Below are 17,747 nucleotides of genomic sequence, written 5' to 3'. Positions count from 1 at the left end.
CCTGAGGAGGAGTAAGGGAGGCATTTTTGATGCTGCTGCACAAGAGCCTAAAACCCAGATCAGGAATATCTAAGACTAAGGATAACAACCTGAGCCCAAGTGATATACCCTGGAGCATGAGACCTAGAAAGGAACCACAGATTCCAGCAAACTTCCAGAAGCTTCTGGCCTCAGCCTCTCATGGGCTCTGACTGAGCAGTGTACGCCGTAGGAGGCAGATGGACACGGGCTCAGAAATCAGACTGCCTGGGTCAGATCTCAGCTATGTCACCTATATGACCTGAGGCCTCAATTTTTTTATCCCTAAAATGAGAATAACAATAGTACACTTCTCTAGGGCTGTTTTTTGAGGTTTAGATGAGATAATATATTTAAAGTATTTAGGATGCTGCCTGGCATAATGTAGAAGCACACAATCAGGATTAACTATATGTACAAACAGCTTGGACTCTCATTGAGGATGATCTAAGAAAGACTCCCAGGACCAGCTAAGAGGAACTGCTGAGTATCATCTAGGAGAAGAAGACAGAAAACACAGACTTGGGAACTATTACTCACAGAACTTTGTAAGATTTCTGCAGACTTTATAACTCCCCAAGTGCTTATCATTTTTGCTAACCCTTACATATAGTCCCACAGAGGTCAGCAGTGAAATCCCTAAATGATAGTCTATGAGTTTATTTTTGGGAACATTAATGAAGAGGGGGCTGAAAAGAGCCATCCAGCTACCTTGTCCGTTTTGAGGGAAGAGTAACCCTCTAATGTCAAGTGGGAAGTGGCAGTGGAAAGCAGAAAGGAGAGGAAGTTAAATCCCCAGGACATGGAGCCTAGGAGCAAAGGGAAAAGGGAATATCCCAGGATAGAGAAGTAGCTCCAAAAGTCTAACCTACAGGTGCACAGCTCCCTGAAAATGTCCAAAACTGACCTTGTCATCTCTACCTTTGGATGCCCCATTTCTGACAGGTGACTGCTCTTTTAGTGTCTCAGGGGAATAAATTTGAGGTTGATTTTGATATTTCTTTTTCCTCCACATCAAACCTGTCACCAAATATTATCATCTCAATTTTCTGTTCTTAAATTATTTTCCTATTTTGTCATTGAATATAAAATACTTTAAAAAATGAGTAAAAGTATATGTGGAGTTTAAAGAACAATAATAAAATAAGCACCTGCATACCCCCATCCCTGTTAAGAAATAGAATATTAGCAGGGCCTTAGATGTCTGTCTTTATGGGCTCCACCCTGATAATCCTATCACTTCTTACTTCACCAGTTCCCTTAGATTCACCTTTACTGTTCTAATTCTACTATTGTCTACTATCAATAGCCAAGGCCAAGATCAAAGCCATAGCTACTATAGTCATTCATTCAAAATATTATTAGCACCTTCACTGAGACAAGCATTGTGCTGGACCTTATACCAAAGGAGAAGTCTTGCCCTCCAGGAGTTTAGAGTCGAAGGGACAAACAGACCTGAAGTGGACAAGTGAGACCAAATGTAATGAATATATGACAGATAATGCGGGTCCTTTGGTGGCTGGGGGAGATCCCTGACTCATCTCCCCATCTCCTGTCTCTCCAATCCCTCCTGCACTCCATTTTCATTGTATTATACTCCTGGTCTAGGATTAACAATACTTTCCCCTGCCTGGCTTTATAACCTTCCAGAATCTGGCTCCAAGGAGCATGCACTTTAGTATCTAATGCAGGTCTGACCCTAAGTTCTATCTCTTACCAGCTGTGTCATCTTAAAAAGTCTACTTAATGTCTCTGAGCTCAGGTTCCTCATTAGCAAATAAGAACAATAACACCACCTTCTTTTGAGTTATCGTGAGGACCAATACAATGGTGAATGTGGAAGTAGTCTGTCAACTAAAAAGCACTACACAAATGTTGTACAGAATGTTCTTTGTCTCCCACTGTCCTTGTTGATAGTTATACACCCATTAACAAGATTCAACAACAAGGTCTTCCATGGACCCTCCAGCTTCCAGTCTCGCTGTTCCCTTGATCTTTCTTGTTATTTTGGTCAGCACTGCATATTTGTGGCATGATTACTTTATAGGGGTGAATTTAGTTTCTCAAATTAGACCCTGAGCATTCTGAAGGTAAGATCATGTCTCATATTTCCCCAGTGTCCTCACACTAAATGCTTGATGTCATTTAGAAATTCTTTTTTATGTTCATTGATGATTGAGCAGAATACACCTACTGCATTGTTAAAATTCGGTTTTAGAAACATGGTTTTGATATTTCTAAATATTTCAGCCAGAATTTTGTTATGAAATTATTGGTTGCAATTAAGAAAATGTCGTGAATACCTGAAAGTCCAATTAAATTATTAAATTATGTTAAATGAGGAATTAGAAGTCGTAGATTTTGGTTTATATTACCCATTGTTGACTACATTCCCTTAGACAAGCCCTTTAATGTGGCCATACCTCAGTCTTGCCATCTGTAAAATGAGATCATTAACTGCTGTCTATCAATTCTGAAAGAATTCAGTATCTATACAGTTTATGCCTAAGTCTTTGGAATTCAATGTCTCCTGGAAAGAATGAAAGGAGCTAAATGTATTCAAGATTGTTCGTCTTGTTAGGTGCCATCAAGTCGATTTCGACTCATAGCTACCCCATGTGACAGAGCAGAATTGCCTAATAGGGTTTTCTAGGCTGTAATCTTTACACAAGCAGATCACCAGGTCTTTCTCCCAAGGAGCTCCTGGGTGGGTTCAAAATGCCAGCCTTTTGGATAGCAGCCAAATGCTTAACCATTGTGTGATCAGGGCTTCTTATATTCAAGCTAGGCTTATAATTATTACCGTTTCTGCCTTATTCCGAATTAGCCACAGATATTGTCACAGGCACCCACCAACTTCCTGGAAAAGGTAAATTCCAGAATCTGTTTTACTTAGTCTAATTTAGTTAAAAGGAGCCCTGGTGGCACAATGGTTAAGTGCTTGGCTGCTAACCAAAAGTCAGTGGTTCAAACCCACCAGCCACTCCAAGGGAGAAAAAACCTGGTGATCTACTCCTGCAAATATTACAGCCTAGGAAACTCAAAAATTCATGCCCTTGCCACATGGAAAACATTCACCCCATCATATCATAGCTAAAGTCTTAGTTCAACTCCAAGTCCACAATCCAAAAATTCCTCTTCATCTGTGAAATCTAGAATTCAAGTTATCTGCTTCCAAAGTAAAATGGTGTAACAGGCACAAGTTAGACATTTCCATTACAAATGGGAGAAATTGGTGGGAAAGAAGGGATAACAAGCACTAAGCAAGTCAGTAGAATGCATTACATTAGCCCTCAAGACTTGAAAATAATCCTCTTTTCTCTGAGACCAGTTACACAATGACCCTGTCCTCCAGACTCTAGGTATTGGACACACTCTCCAGATTCTTCATGGAGGCCCCTCAGCCCTGGGCTTCAGCTCCACCTTCCAGGCCCACTGGAACAGCAACTCTGCCCCCTCGGCTTTGGGCTCAAGACACAACCCAATCTTGTAGATTGAGTCCTGCCTCATTAACATAACTGCTGCTAATCCCATCTCATCAACATCATTAAAAAAAAAACAAACCCATTGCCCTCCAGTGGATTCTGACTCATAGGGACCCTATAGGACAGAGTAGAACTGCCCCATAGGGTTTCGAGGGAGTGGCTGGTGGATTTGAACTGCCGACCTCTTGGCTAGCAGCTGAGCTTTAACCACTGTGCCACCAGGGCTCCAATCAACATCGTAAAGATAGGATTTACAACACATAGAGAAATCATATCAGATGACAAAAGGGTGGACAATCATACAATACTGGGAATCATGGCCCAGCCAAGTTGACAGATATTTTGGGGGGACACAATTCAATCCATGAGAGGGTAGGTTGTGATTTTTGTCATTTTCATCACTGTTGTTTTAATGAATGCCAGCATGGATCAGTGTCACTGTAGAAAAACTTCCAAGCAGACATACTTCTAACAACTAGCATTAACTGTAGCTATAGATTCCTTGGTTGCTTCTGTGCTGCTGCAGCTGCTGCTGCTACTGCTGCTTATAACACTGGAGTTTATAAAGGTGAAAAGTGTCTGACAGCATACTTCTGGCATTTGAAGATTTCATTTGACAGTATTGACTGCAGTGAACAGAACACCCATCATACAACATTGATAAGAGTATCTCTTGTGGTTTTGAGAGGCAGTCTGATACAATGGAAAGAGATTTGGGCTCAACATTCACAACAGCTGGTCCACCCCTGATTCTATGTTGGATTTGCTCTGTGACCTTGAGCATTTTATTAAAGCTCTTTGGCACTGGGCAGCATCTGTAAAATTGGGGCAATATCATTGTAATATAGCTACAACTCACAGTTCGGTGGCCTGGCATTTCTATTACAATCTAGTGAGCACCAACAATGGGATGGAAGCTCTACTGAATACGGAATAAAGCTTTTGCTGACAAACTGAGCTGGGAAGGCAGGACACAAACCCAGAGGAAAGATGGAGAAATAAACTCAGTAGAATTACCATGGATTACAAAGTATTTTGTAAATACAGTTTTTGATAGACTAGTATAATAATAATAATTAAGAGTCAGGAGAATGCTATGCCCGCGTGGAAATGGAAGGACAGAGAGATTGGCTACTATAGCTAGTCTGCATTTCAACATCAAAGCTACAATTATGGTGCCTTCTCTGGACGTCACAGCCAGTTCATTTGTTTTTTCCTGTCTGAATGGCTGAACTCAGGCTTCCACACATGGCTTTGGCTCTAACAGTAGGTGCAACCCATGCTATCAAGACCAGTCACATACCCTCAGCTCTGGCTCTTATCAGCTGTAAACACAGTGTGTATGTGCACAGGTGGGGAATCTGTTTGTTAATTCAGTGGCCTACAGCCCAGGAAAATATGGTGACATTTTATTGCCACAGCCACTGCCTCCTGATAAATGGAAGAGGGATTGAGGGTAGGAAAAAGAAACTGAAGTTACTACAACAGGTTAGAATCTATTCACAGAAATGATGCTGACTAGGATCATTGTTATGGATTGAGTTGTATTCCACCAAAAATGTGTTGAAATCCTAAGCCCTCTGCCTGTAAATATGACCCTATTTGTAAATAGCAGCTTTTCTTTTGATATACAAGTATAGGGGGTGATTCTAAACTTATCACTTCTGAGTTATAAAGAGAATAGACGAAAAGACACACACGGGGGAAGAGGAAGACAGATGACAGAGAAAGATGCATGTACAAGCCCAGGAACTCGAAGGATTTCCAGCAACTACAACTAGAAGCTGAAATAGACAAAGAAGGAATTCCCCCTACAGCCACATCCTGAATCCAGATTTCTAGCCTCTTGAACTGTGAGAAAATAAATTTCTGTTCTTTATAGCCTCCTACTTTTATATTTCTGTTACAGCAGGACTAGGAAACTAAGACAATCATTTACTGGAGAAGGCACATCAATGGAACCAGAAGAGTAGATGAGAATCCCATCACTATCTCCCTGAAGCAGTAAGGCAAGCCCCACAATGCAAGCAAGGTACGATGGCAGGATTGAATTTGAGAGGGAGGGCTGAGAACACAGTATGCCTCTTGGCATTGGTGAACACCCCAGATCGTGCTATTCAAATCATAGTCCCTGGGGTGCTACTGGTCCATAAGCTGTTACCAGCCCATGACAACACAGAGACAGAAATTAAGGGTAAACATTTAGAAACTTTCAGAGAAGTTTGATGGAATAATTATATGTCTATTGAATGTAATAAGAAAAAATTGGAGCTTTTATTTTTTATGTCCTGTTAAATTTTTATTTTTATAGTACTTCATTTTTATTATGTTTTCTGAAAGTATTGGCTTATGACAGATTTGGAAATCAAATTTAAAAGATGGTCCTTTACCAAATACAACTTGAGGAGCAACAGTCTGATCCATAGCCCATATTTGTCTCAAGTTAAAGAACTTTTGCAAACACACATACATCCAGGCTGTATGTGGCCTCAAAACATCTCTATAAGTATCTCTTAAGCATCAATTAGCATTCCAATAGGAAAGGAAGCAGATATAGTGCACATAGATCCAGAGAAAAACCATAGCTAGCATGTCTGAGTTACCAAGGAGTAGGTTTAGACTCGAGGTATGTATCAGTCTAGGTTTATCGAGGAGAAAGAAATCACACAATTACACACAGGAAGTTTAATATAAAGAATTATTGAGCTATGATAGGAGAGTAAATACAAAGATGTAAAGAGCACTGTAAAGGGTACCTTAGGACTGAGAGAGAGTACCCACCTGGAGAGCAGATCTCATTGGAGAAAGTGGAGTTGCAGTTCAACTGATGACTCAGAAGTGTGCTGGGTTGCCTGAGCCAGAGCTGGTCCACAGTTGCAGAGCAAGCAGGAAACATCCCTCCAGGGTGCAGGAGAGCCAATGCTGGTGTCGGGCACAAGGAAGGAGGCTGGCACTGCTGCAAGCTCCAGGCCTTAAGTGTGTAGTGTCTGCCTCAGGAGGGCCATGACAAGGTGGTCACTAGGCCCAGGCTGGGGCTGTGAAGTGGCCAAGGGACTTCACACTCTGGCCACATGTTTGGGACAAAGCAGCACTAGATGTCCTCACTTGTACCCACCACTAATGGAATCACATAGCAGGAGCAAGAAGGAAAACACAGCACACCAGAAGTAGGAACAGAAGCCCCTCCTCCTGCAATGTCTATCCAGCGCCCTCTGTTGGCAAAGGTTAACATCATACTCTCTGTAAAGGAGAAACGCTTAGAGTCCAGTCCAATATTGCAAAAACAGGAAGTAAAGGGTGAATTTAGACCCAGGAAGCAGTAAATTGATAACTGTCACAAGGTAAGAAAGAATAGTATCACAACTAGAGCTGAGGAAAAATGACTCCAGAGGCAATAACAGAGGTAAACATGTAGAGGCTTTAGCTAATCAGCTACTGGGAGCAAGGGATCCATTAAGGCTCTGGGACTGCAAACTGGAATACACCCCATTTGATTACTTGCCTCTTGATAAGCTTTAGGTTGTCTTTTTAAATTCTATGCACGTCTGTCCCCCACCCCTTCTTTTTAATTCACAATGTCATGTGAAATTGACAACATGGTATAGTGGTTTTGGAGTTAGACCAAAAACCAAACCAAACCCATTGCTGACAAGTTGATTCCAACTCATAGTGACCCCATCGGACAGAGTAGAACTGTCCCACAGGGTTTCCAAGGAGTGCCTGGTGGATTCCAACTGCTGACCTTTTGGTTAGCAGCCGTAGCTCTTAACAACTATGCCATCAGGGTTGGAGTTAGACAAACAGGTTGAATTCAGGCTCTGCCACTTCCAATTGGAGTCGCACCAGACAAGTAACATAACCTCTCTGATTCTTACATAGGTTTAATAATATCTACTTTGATGGCTGATTGCAAAGTTTAGAAACAATATATAAAACACCAGGCACAGTATCTCACAATTAGTAGGTGCTTAATAAATGGAAGCTATCATGTATAGCTATCAATTCTAACAAGTGAGCAAACAAATCATTTGAACTGAGATGTTCCTTGACACTCCAGGAAAAGATGCTGCTATGCTGTATTAGAAGTATGGCTACACGTCTGGGGTCTTAAAAGCCTGTGAGCAGCCATCTAAGCTACTCCACTGGTCTCACCCCTTTGGGAGCAAGGGAGAATGAAGAAAACAAGATACAATAGAAAGATTAGTCCAAAGGACTAATGGACCACGACTACCACGGTCTCTACAAGACTGAGTCCAGTACAACTAGACGGTGCCCGGCTACCACCACTGACTGCTCTGACGGGGATCACATCAGAGGGTCACCAACAGAGCTGGAGAAAAATGTAGAACAAAATTCTAACTCACAAAAAAAGACCAGACTTACTGGCCTGAAAGACACTGGAGAAACCCCGAGAGTATGGCTCCCTGACACCATTTTAGCTCAGTAATGAAGTCACTTCCGAAGTTCACCCTTCAGCCAAAGATTAGACAGGCCCATAAAACAAAATGAGATTAATGGGGCACAACAGCCCAGGGACAAGGACTAGAGGTCAGAAGGGGACAGGAAGGCTGGTAATAGGGAAACCAAGGTAGAGAAGGGAGAGTGTTGACATGTCGTGGGGTTGTTAACCAATATGTGTACTCACTGTTCGATGAGAAGCTATTTGTTCTGTAAACCTTCATCTAAAGTACAATAAAAAAACAAAAAGAAGAAGTATGGCTATAGACAACATTCTAGGATAAGGTCAAGATGGTGCCCTCAAGCAAATTATAGTCTAATTGGGAAATATGCTCTTTACAAAAAGCATATACCTTATCATGTTAGAATGGATGATTGTCCCCAGTTCTTCACCCTACACAATGTCTACCTTCTAACCATGGCCTCATGGTGGTTAATGTAATTGATTTGGGGTTAACCATGCCACTTTCTTTGGCCAATTGGGAGTTGACAGATGAAATGTGTTTGCACGCTTGGCTATGTCCTCTTGTATTTCCGTCATCATCATAAGAAGAACATACCCTAATTAACCCACAGGTCCCAAGAGGAGGATGAAACATGTGAACCAAAACCGTCCAGTCAACCTACAAACTCATATGTGAGAATAAATGTTTGTTGTTTTAAGCTACTGAGTTCCCGGGCAGTTTGTTGAATGACAATAGCTAATTGATATACTCATCAACCTGTGAGAGGTACTGTTGAAACAATTCTTCGTTTGGGCAAAAAATTTGACCACATGACCTCAAGGTCACTTCCAACGGTAAGAGTCTATAACTTTCCTTTCCATTCATCCATCTATTAGGGACCTTGAGGATTATAAACAGACACTCTCTTATCTCTACCCTCTAAAAGCTTACACTCTAGTAGTATAGACCAGGGGCCAGAAAAATTTTTTTTTTTTTTTTTGGAAAAGGCCAGACAGCAAATTTTTAGGCTTTGTATGTCAAATGGTCTCTGTCACACTTACTCTGCCATTGTAGCAAGACAATATATAAACATATAAGTGTGTCTGTGTTCCAATAAAACTTTATTTATAAAAACAGGTGGCAGGCCAAATTTGTCCTGAGGGCTGTAGCACATAAACCTCTGATACAGACAAGATGAATACATAGGAGAAATTAGAGAGCAATGAGTGATTTAATAATTAGCTAAATTTTATTTTACCTTCTATTTAACACTTACATGGTGCTTGGGTTTACAAATCCTCATAATAACTTGGTAGGTACTATAATCCCCATTTTATACATGAGAACACTATGGCACAGAGAGGTTAAGTAACTTGCCCAAAGCCACACAGCTAGGAAGTGGTGGAGCTGGGATTTTAACCCTGGGACTCAGGCTCCAGAATCCTTTCTTTTATGTGATTCTGCCTCTGCTTGTGGAATAAAAGTAATAATAGTTAACATTAATTGAGAACCTACTATACGTCAGACATCACACTGAATGTATTATATCCCTAATATCATTTAATCTTCATCACTTGCTTATAAAATAGATACTATGGCTTTTCTCTCCCTTTTGGACATAAGGAAATTGAAGTTAGAGAAGTGAATTACCTTGCCTAAAGTCGCACAGCTAGTAGGTGGTTTTGCTTCCAGGTACTCCACTCCCAGACCTTGTGCTCATAACCTTCCAGCTACCTCTTTTGTACAGTAGAAGTCAGAAAAGAAAGAGCATAAGGGTCAGAATCATCAAAGATGGCTTCAGAGAGAGGTGAGGTCTAAGCTGAACTTCAAGCCAGATTGGATAACACTTGAATAAGCAAAAGATACATAGCAGGGTTTGCCTTACTTGGAGAAGAAAGTTTTGTTTTTTGTTTTAATTTACTTACAAATCTTTAAAAATCTAGAGATTGCATGTAAAATCTGGATTTCTAGCTTCTAAAACTTCAGAAGATCTGGCAACACAGGCCACATTTGGCATGGTGTGTACTCAATAGGGCCTAGTAGCGACTGTGCCCTTTAGATCTGGAGTGCCTCTCTGGTTTGCCATGCACTTCATCACTCCCTGTTGTATCATACCCATTGCTTCACACATTACACTGCATGACTCCTGTGTGCATTTGAGACTATAATCCCTAAGTGTGGAGGCAGAGATTCCTGGGAAGGCGAGAAAGTATGAGGAAAGGCATGAAAGCAGAGATTATCATGGGGTGTGTGTATGTGTGTGTGTATGCATGCATGTGCACATGTGTGTAGCTCATGTCGGGAAGGGAAAAAGTAGGGGAGTAAGGAGTGAACTGGAGTCCCTGGGTGGTGGAAACCATTAAGTGCTCAACTTCTAATCAAAAGGTTGGCGGTTTGCACTTACCCAGAGGTTCAAACCCTTTCAGAAGAAAGTCCTGGAGAGTTGCTTCCAAAAAGGCACAGCTTGGAAAACCCTACGGTACAGTTCTACTCTGCACACATGTGGTTGCCATGAGTTGGAATCACCAATGGCAACTGATTTGGTTTTTGGAAAGAGTTACCAAGGGAATTGTCCAGTGCAGAATGGAGAGACTTTGTGAGAGTCAGATAATATAACAAAGGAAGGACAGTGAGGAATTTTAGCAGGGATGTCTACATGAATGCCTTTCCTGAGGAGTTGTGGCCCTGAGGGTATAGCAATTTGAAAGTTGAGTTGGGTGGGAGAGATTAGACAGGGGAGAAATGGATAGGAAAAGAGTTGGGAGGACATTATGATAACCCCATTATAGGAAGCAATAAGAGCTTTAGAAGGAGCCCCTGTTCCTGCCTGGTTCAGTCAAGAAATATTTAGCAACTTGTCTGGCTTTATTTACTTAAGTAGTCCCTGGTATAGTCAACAGAGTGGAAAAAGGTGATGTTTGGGCTAGACGGCCAATATGGGAAAGAGATGATTCTTCACTGCTAACAGACAGGGGAGATTAAGAAGGAGAGTGTTGGCAAATAGAGAAATGTCACCAAAGGCATCTGAAATAACAGCCTTAAGCCATGAGTGTCTTTTTTCTCTTCCTTTCCTTCTACAAAGCCTACATATGTCCACCCACCCCTTATAAATCCCTGTACATTTGATGAAACAGTGTATGTGAAAGCAGTTTGCAATGAGCTGGGCATATAGCAGGTACTCAATAAATGTTAGTCTGAATCTGAGTCATAATGGAGATAGACACTTCAGTTTGCCAATCTGTATTTCTGTCAGGTATGCAAGACGAGCTTCAGCTGTAATAGATTCAGTACTTTGAGGGCATCACTGTAGCTCAAGAGGAAGGAGACCATTAATGAGGAGGAACGGCAGCAAGAGAAATAGGATGAAAGAGTAACACATATTTTTATTCCTACAGGAAATAATTGCCTAGAAATAGCATAAACTTTCCCAAGTTGAAAAAGAATACTGTACTTTAAATTCCCTCTAAAATGCACGATCTAGTGACCGCGTTTTTACCCTGAGCGGAGTCGTTTGGCACAGTAAATACGATTACAACCAAAGTCAATGTAATCTTTCCGTTGCAGATTTCCTTTCATCAGTGGGGTTCAAAGGGTTTGTGTCAGTATGGGGTTGAAAGACTCCTGCCCAAAGCATCTAAATTATGGGGACATGAAAAATTTCTTCTTCTGTGTTACTTTTTTCCTTTTTTTTAAAAAGGGAACAGTGTGATTTAGTGGAAAGGGTATTAATATAAAACATCAAGGAGTCTGATACTAACCCTGCCAGGCATTGGCTGCCAGGGAAGTTACTGTCAGGCAAGTCACGTCATTGCTCTGGGTCTCAGCTTCTCCCTTTAAGAGAAGAGGGGATTTGATGAGAGAAGTGGTTCCCGATTCTCACTGATTATTAGATCATCTAGGGGGAGGTTTAGAACAAATTCCTGGGATGGAGCTGAAATCAGGCTCTTAACCCACAACCACAACATCTCAAGGGCATATGGCAATAAGTATTGCTTTAGCTCACTATATATACATATATCTTGCAAGGCTCTGCTGATCTTGGCTGGCTCCATCACATTTGGGGGATGGTCGGAGGTTTGCTTGATGAGAGCTGGACTCTGCTGGGGCAGCTCAGCTCTAATCTATAGATACCTTATCCTACTCCAGGGACTAGCATGTGAGACTGGCCATGTCTTCTCATGCCAACAGCAGAGGCACAAAAGAGTCTAACTTCACCAGTGCATTTCAAGCCTCTGCTGCATCAAGTCTGTCAACATCCCACTGGCCAAACCAAAGCCTACACTAATATCAGAGGGAGGAAGCATGTTCTTCCCATGGAAGTTACTGGAAAGGAATGAATATTTTTGAAGAATAATGCATCTACCACAGGATGCCAAAAACGTGTATTCTTTTTTTTAATCTCCAGGTAATTCAGATATGCAGCCAGGTTTGGGAAACCCTGGAATGGATGATCTAAGGTATTTTTCTAGTTCTAACATCCTACCAGTTGCTGTCGAGTTGACTCCAACTCATGGTGACCCCATGTGTATCAGAGTAAAATTGTTCTTCATCGGGTTTTCAATAGCTGATTCTTTGGAAGTAGATCACCAGGCCTTTCTTCTGAAGCACCTCTAGGTGGACTTGAGCCATCAATCTTTCATTAGCTGTTGAGCGTGTTAACTGTTTGTACCACCAAGGGACTCCTCTAACATCCTAAAATGTTATATACTTATCACCATCAAGCAAAAGCCATTATTTTTTTTTTATTGTACTTTAGGTGAAGGTTTACAGAGCAAATTAGTTTCTCATTGAACAGTTAATACACATATTGTTTTGTGACATTGGTTGCCAACCCCACAATGTGTCAACATTCTCCCCTTCTCAATCTTGGGTTCCCTATTACCAGCTTTTCTGCCCCTTCCAGCTTTCTCGTCCTTGCCGCTGGGTTGGTGTGCCCATTTAGTCTCATTTTGTTCAATGGGCCTGTCTAATCTTTGGCTGAAGGGTGAACCTCAGGAGTGACTTCAGCACTGAGTTAAAAGGTGTGCAGGGGCCATACTATCAGGGTTTCTCCAATTTCTGTCAGACCAGTAAGTCTGGTCTTTTTTTGGTGCGTTAGAATTTTGTTCTACATTTTTCTCCAGCTCTGTCTGAGACCCTGTATTGTGATCCTTGTCAGAACAGTCAGTGGTGGTAGCCAGGCATCATCTAGTTGTGCTGGACTTAGTCTGATGGAGGCTGTGGTAGTTGTGGTCCATTAGTCCTTTGGACTAATCTTTCCCTTGTGTCTTTGTTTTTGTTTTTGTTTTTTTTTCCCCTTGCTCCAGACAGGGTGGGACCAGTGGAGTATCTTAGACGGCTGCTCACAAGCTGCAAAAGCCATTATGGATGGCACAAGAGGAGGGTCCAGCGGGAGGAGAATAGGAAAGAGCTAACCTCAGATGAACATCTGCTCTCTTCAAAGTACTCCAGGTGTGCTTCCTCACTTTGTTGCTGACAAAAAAATCCTGCTAGTTAGGTGTGGTGTTATTTTTCTTATCCTCTTTTTTTTCTTTTAGATGAAGAAAATGACACAGAAAGATGAATTCACTTGCTTAAGGCCACACAGCTCTTGAGTGGCAATGCTCGGATTCTAACCCTAGTTTGGCTCCAGAGTCTATGCTTCTTTCACTGCACCTACAGTGCTTTAGCACAGTGGTTCAAACTCGGAACTAACCAAGCCTGCATAATCTAGCTGCACAAATCAGAAATCAAGGAGACTGTGGGTACTTCCTGAAAACCCTGGTGGTACTTATTCAGCTTTATAACATGGTCACTTCCTACTTCAGTGTGCCTGGACAAGTTATTTAATCTTCTGTGCCTCATTTTTCTCATCTGTAAAAAGGGCATGATAGAACCTGCCTCGTAGGGCTGCTATAAGGATTGAATGAGTCCATATTTGTAATACTATTTGTGTACATGTATGAAGTCTGGCAAATGGTAAGTGATAATTAGGTGTTTGTTGAATAAATAATCGTATCATTTGTACATATGTCTTGTGTATAAGATACAGAGCAATTATTCTCAAAGTATGTTCCATGGACCATATCCCACACCAAGAGAATTAGAAACTCTGGGAATGGGTCCCAGCAATTTGTTTTAAACAAGCCCTCTAGGTGATTCTCATACACTCTAAAATATCTCAAGGCATCTTTCTATCCTCTGGCTCTTAATAGAGATCTCAATCAATAAATGCTAAGAAAAACCAATATTTGACAATTATTGAACCCTCTAATGAAACAGGCACTATTCCAAGCACTTTTAATCCTCTCGACCACCCTATCAGGCAATTGCTATTATTATTCCCAATTTGCAGATGAGGAGATCGAGGCACAAAGTAACAGCTGGTAATTGGTAGATCTGGGATTTGAATCTTTTCAGTCTAACACCAGAACCCACACTCTTCAGGCTCACATGACACAGCTGGATAAAGGCTGCTGAATAAATCAAGAACAGCTATTAACCACAAAGCTCTGGCTTTGAGCACAAACCCGCCGTCCATACTGCTCACTCTCCATAAGGAAGTTAAGACAGGCAAAGAGCACTTAGGACCAGAGATCACCACAGGGGTCTCCTGTCTTCAGAGGCCACACTTTTCGCCTTGCTGGACTCTGGACCACACCTAACAAAACAGTTAACTAGTTTCCATCGGGTCTATTCCGACTCATGATGACGCCATGTGTGTCAGAGTAGAACTGTGCTCCATGGGGTTTTTAATGGCTGGCTGATTTTTTTTCCAGAAATATATCACCAGGCCTTTCTCCTGAGGTGCCTCTGGCTGGACTCAAACCTCCAACCTTTGGTTAGCAGTCCAGTGTGTCAACTGTTTGCACTAGCCAGGGGCCCACCAAGACCTCCCAAAATTTGCTTGACCCTTCCTGCCTCGGCTGCCTCCCTAGACTTGAATTTCTCTATTTTGGGCCTCTAATGTTCTGGATTCTACCAGACTTGTGTTTCTTTGGGCTCCAACTAGACCTGAGTTTCCTATCTGTCTTCTCTCCATCTCTGATCTCCTGCCTGACCAGTCTTTCCTCCTGCGCATGCCCAGATGGACAGGCAGGAACTATTTTCCGACCTCTTGGAAACACAGCACACTCCTAAACATGTTAAGTGTTTTTTTGTAAAAGACTCACAGGGCAGGTTCATTGGACTAATGTAAAAACCACCCTGTCAGCTCTATTTGTGCCGGGCTCTTAGTGGAAGAGACAGTCTTTTAAGGAGAGCTGTCTAATCCCTGAATGTTTATTTCTTCAGGAACAGTTATGCGAGATTAACCTTCTCCCTCCATTCACTGCTACTTGCCTCTGAGCCCTTTCAGTTTTCACCTGCATTCTGGGTGTTTTGATTGCAGCAACAACGCGCATGGCTATTTGTAAAGAGCCCACCACAAAATCCATCTGCAGGGAGGGAAGTAATAAATGAAACTTTAATCTCACCTGGGATAAAGGCCAGCTATGCTAGCAAAAGAAGCAGAAAAGAGAAAGAGCCGGGCTCAAAACGGGCACCTCCCCCCTCCCCAGCCCTCAGAAACAGACCTCAGATGGAGTGAGAAAGACAGACAGAGAATGTCTGTGCACATATGCTGTCAAGTAGGCCTCGCTGGATTCCGAGGAAACCCCAGAGGAGAGAGCAGCTGCTTTTGTTTCCTTGGAGGCAGAGCCCAGTAGGGAGCGGGGAAGACTGGAGCCAGGAAGACAATTATGAGAAAGGCATTCCCTGGCATTCTAATGAAGCAATTAGAGCCACTGCATTGTAGACTGTCAGAGCAGGACAGGGCTCTGAAGGCCCCCAGCGCAGCCCCCCTTTTTACAAAAGAGGTAACTGGGGCCCGGAGGGGGAAAGTGACTTGCCCAGAGTCACAGTGCCAATTAGAGCTGGGACTAGAACCTAGGTCTCCAACACGACAACACCTGATGCCTCTGCCAGGCATCAAAAAGCCCCCCCACCAAAGGGCATGCATTGGAGGCGAGGTGGAGGAGGACAGAGCTCGTGCCCATGAAGAGTGGTTTCGCTCTGAGCAGCCTGGGAAGGAATGTCCTTCAGGAAGCACAGTGCAGGCTCAGAACCAGGTCTACAGCTGAAAAAGAAGTCTGGGGTGGGAGGTGGAGACAGGGTAGCCCAGCCACAGGGAGGCTGTGACTTTGTGACTTCTTCCTGCCTGTGCGATGTACGTGGACTATTCCTGCCACCTTGAGCAAAGTTGTTATTCTGCTCTGCGTTTCTAAGGAGCCCATCCCTAGGGTTCTCAGGGGATCCTAGGAGGGAGAGAGCTCTGAGACGCCTGGCATTTGGAACTATGAAGGGCCTCCCAGGCCTGGAGGCCACCAAGCCTCACAATGTTTCCTCGGTCCTTAACAAGCCCAATAAATCTGCTAACAAAGGATGGAAGAAGAAAGGACCTGAAGAATGTGTCCTGCCTTTGCCCCCCTCCTCAGTAAGCATCCCAAAGTCACGCAGCCTCCAGTGCCACGTACAGCCCCGCCCACACCCCCACGGCTCTCTACACGTTTGTCCGCCTCAATTGCCTCTTTGTGTGCTCTGTCTCCTGGAGCAGGCTCTGCAATTTACATCTTTGCTGTTCTTCTTTAAAAAATGACAGAAAAACACTCAGCAGAGTGGAGCCTGCCCAAGTGGAGCTTCTGCCAACACAACCAGAGGCACAGAAGTCAACTTGACATCTTGCCAAGTGAGACCCTCCCATCCCCTAACACTCACTGAGGAGGAGATTTTAATAAAGAAGGTTCTGAGAGGGGGAGTGTGGACAGGACTGAAGGAGAAAAGGCCTGGGTATTTTCACCAAGTACAATTTTAGTAAGCATCTTTGTGCACGGATTCTTGTGTTGGAGTCATGGAGAGCAATGGGACGTCCTCAGAAATGGGTTTTCTTTCCCTCTTTTTCTAGCCTTTAAAGGAGAAGTACAAAGAGAATTATATTTCTTATGAATCATGCACTTTATCTCAATTAATTCTTCAGCAGCTGAGTTAAGAAATTGTTCGCTTGTTATAGATGGGGCTGTAGTACATCAGAGAGGTTAAATATCTCACCCAAGGACATGTAGTGCATCTTGGAGCTGAAATTCAACACCCATACGCTTTTCAATATACCTGTTGGCCCTCTGGCTTTCTTTTCTTTTTTTTTTTTTTTAATTACATTAGTTTATTTTTCGTTCATTAGTTGTTGTTTTTTTAATTGTTGTAATTAAATGAAGTTTGCATTTCAAGTTAGTCTCCCATACAGAATTTTTTTTTTTTACATACATCGTTATGAGACCCCAACTGCTCACCCCATTCTGCGACAGCACACTCCTCCCCTCCGCCCTGATTCCCCATGAACATTCAACCAGCTCCTAAATCTCTCTGCCTTCCCAGCTCACCTCTGGACAGAAGCCGCCCCTTTGGTCTCTTCTATCTACTTGACTAAGAGGCACATTCTTCACAAGTATCACTTTATGTCCCACAGTCCAGTCCAATCCCTGTCTGAAGAGTTGGCCTCGGAAATTTTTTAGTTCTGGGGTGACCAGGGGCCGTGCTTTCCGGGGCATCTCCAGTCTCAGTCAGACCATTAAGTCTGGTCTTCTTACTAGAATTTGAGTTCTGCACCCCATCCTTCTACCGCTCCATCAGGAACCCTCTGTTGTGTTCCCTGTCTGGACGTTCATTGGTGGTAGCTGGGCACCATCTAGTACTTCTGGTCTCAGGCTGATGAAGTCTTTGGTTTATGTGGCCCATTCTGTCTCTTGGGCCAATACTTTCCTTGTGTCTTTGGTGTTCTTCATTCTCCTTCACTCCAAGTGGTTGGGACCAATTGATGCATCTTAGATGG

Source organism: Trichechus manatus, unplaced genomic scaffold (assembly GCF_000243295.1).
Source record: "Trichechus manatus latirostris isolate Lorelei unplaced genomic scaffold, TriManLat1.0 scaffold00081, whole genome shotgun sequence".
NCBI lineage: Eukaryota > Metazoa > Chordata > Mammalia > Sirenia > Trichechidae > Trichechus > Trichechus manatus.
The sequence above is the reverse complement of the archived record's forward strand: the minus strand, read 5'-3'. Positions refer to the sequence as shown.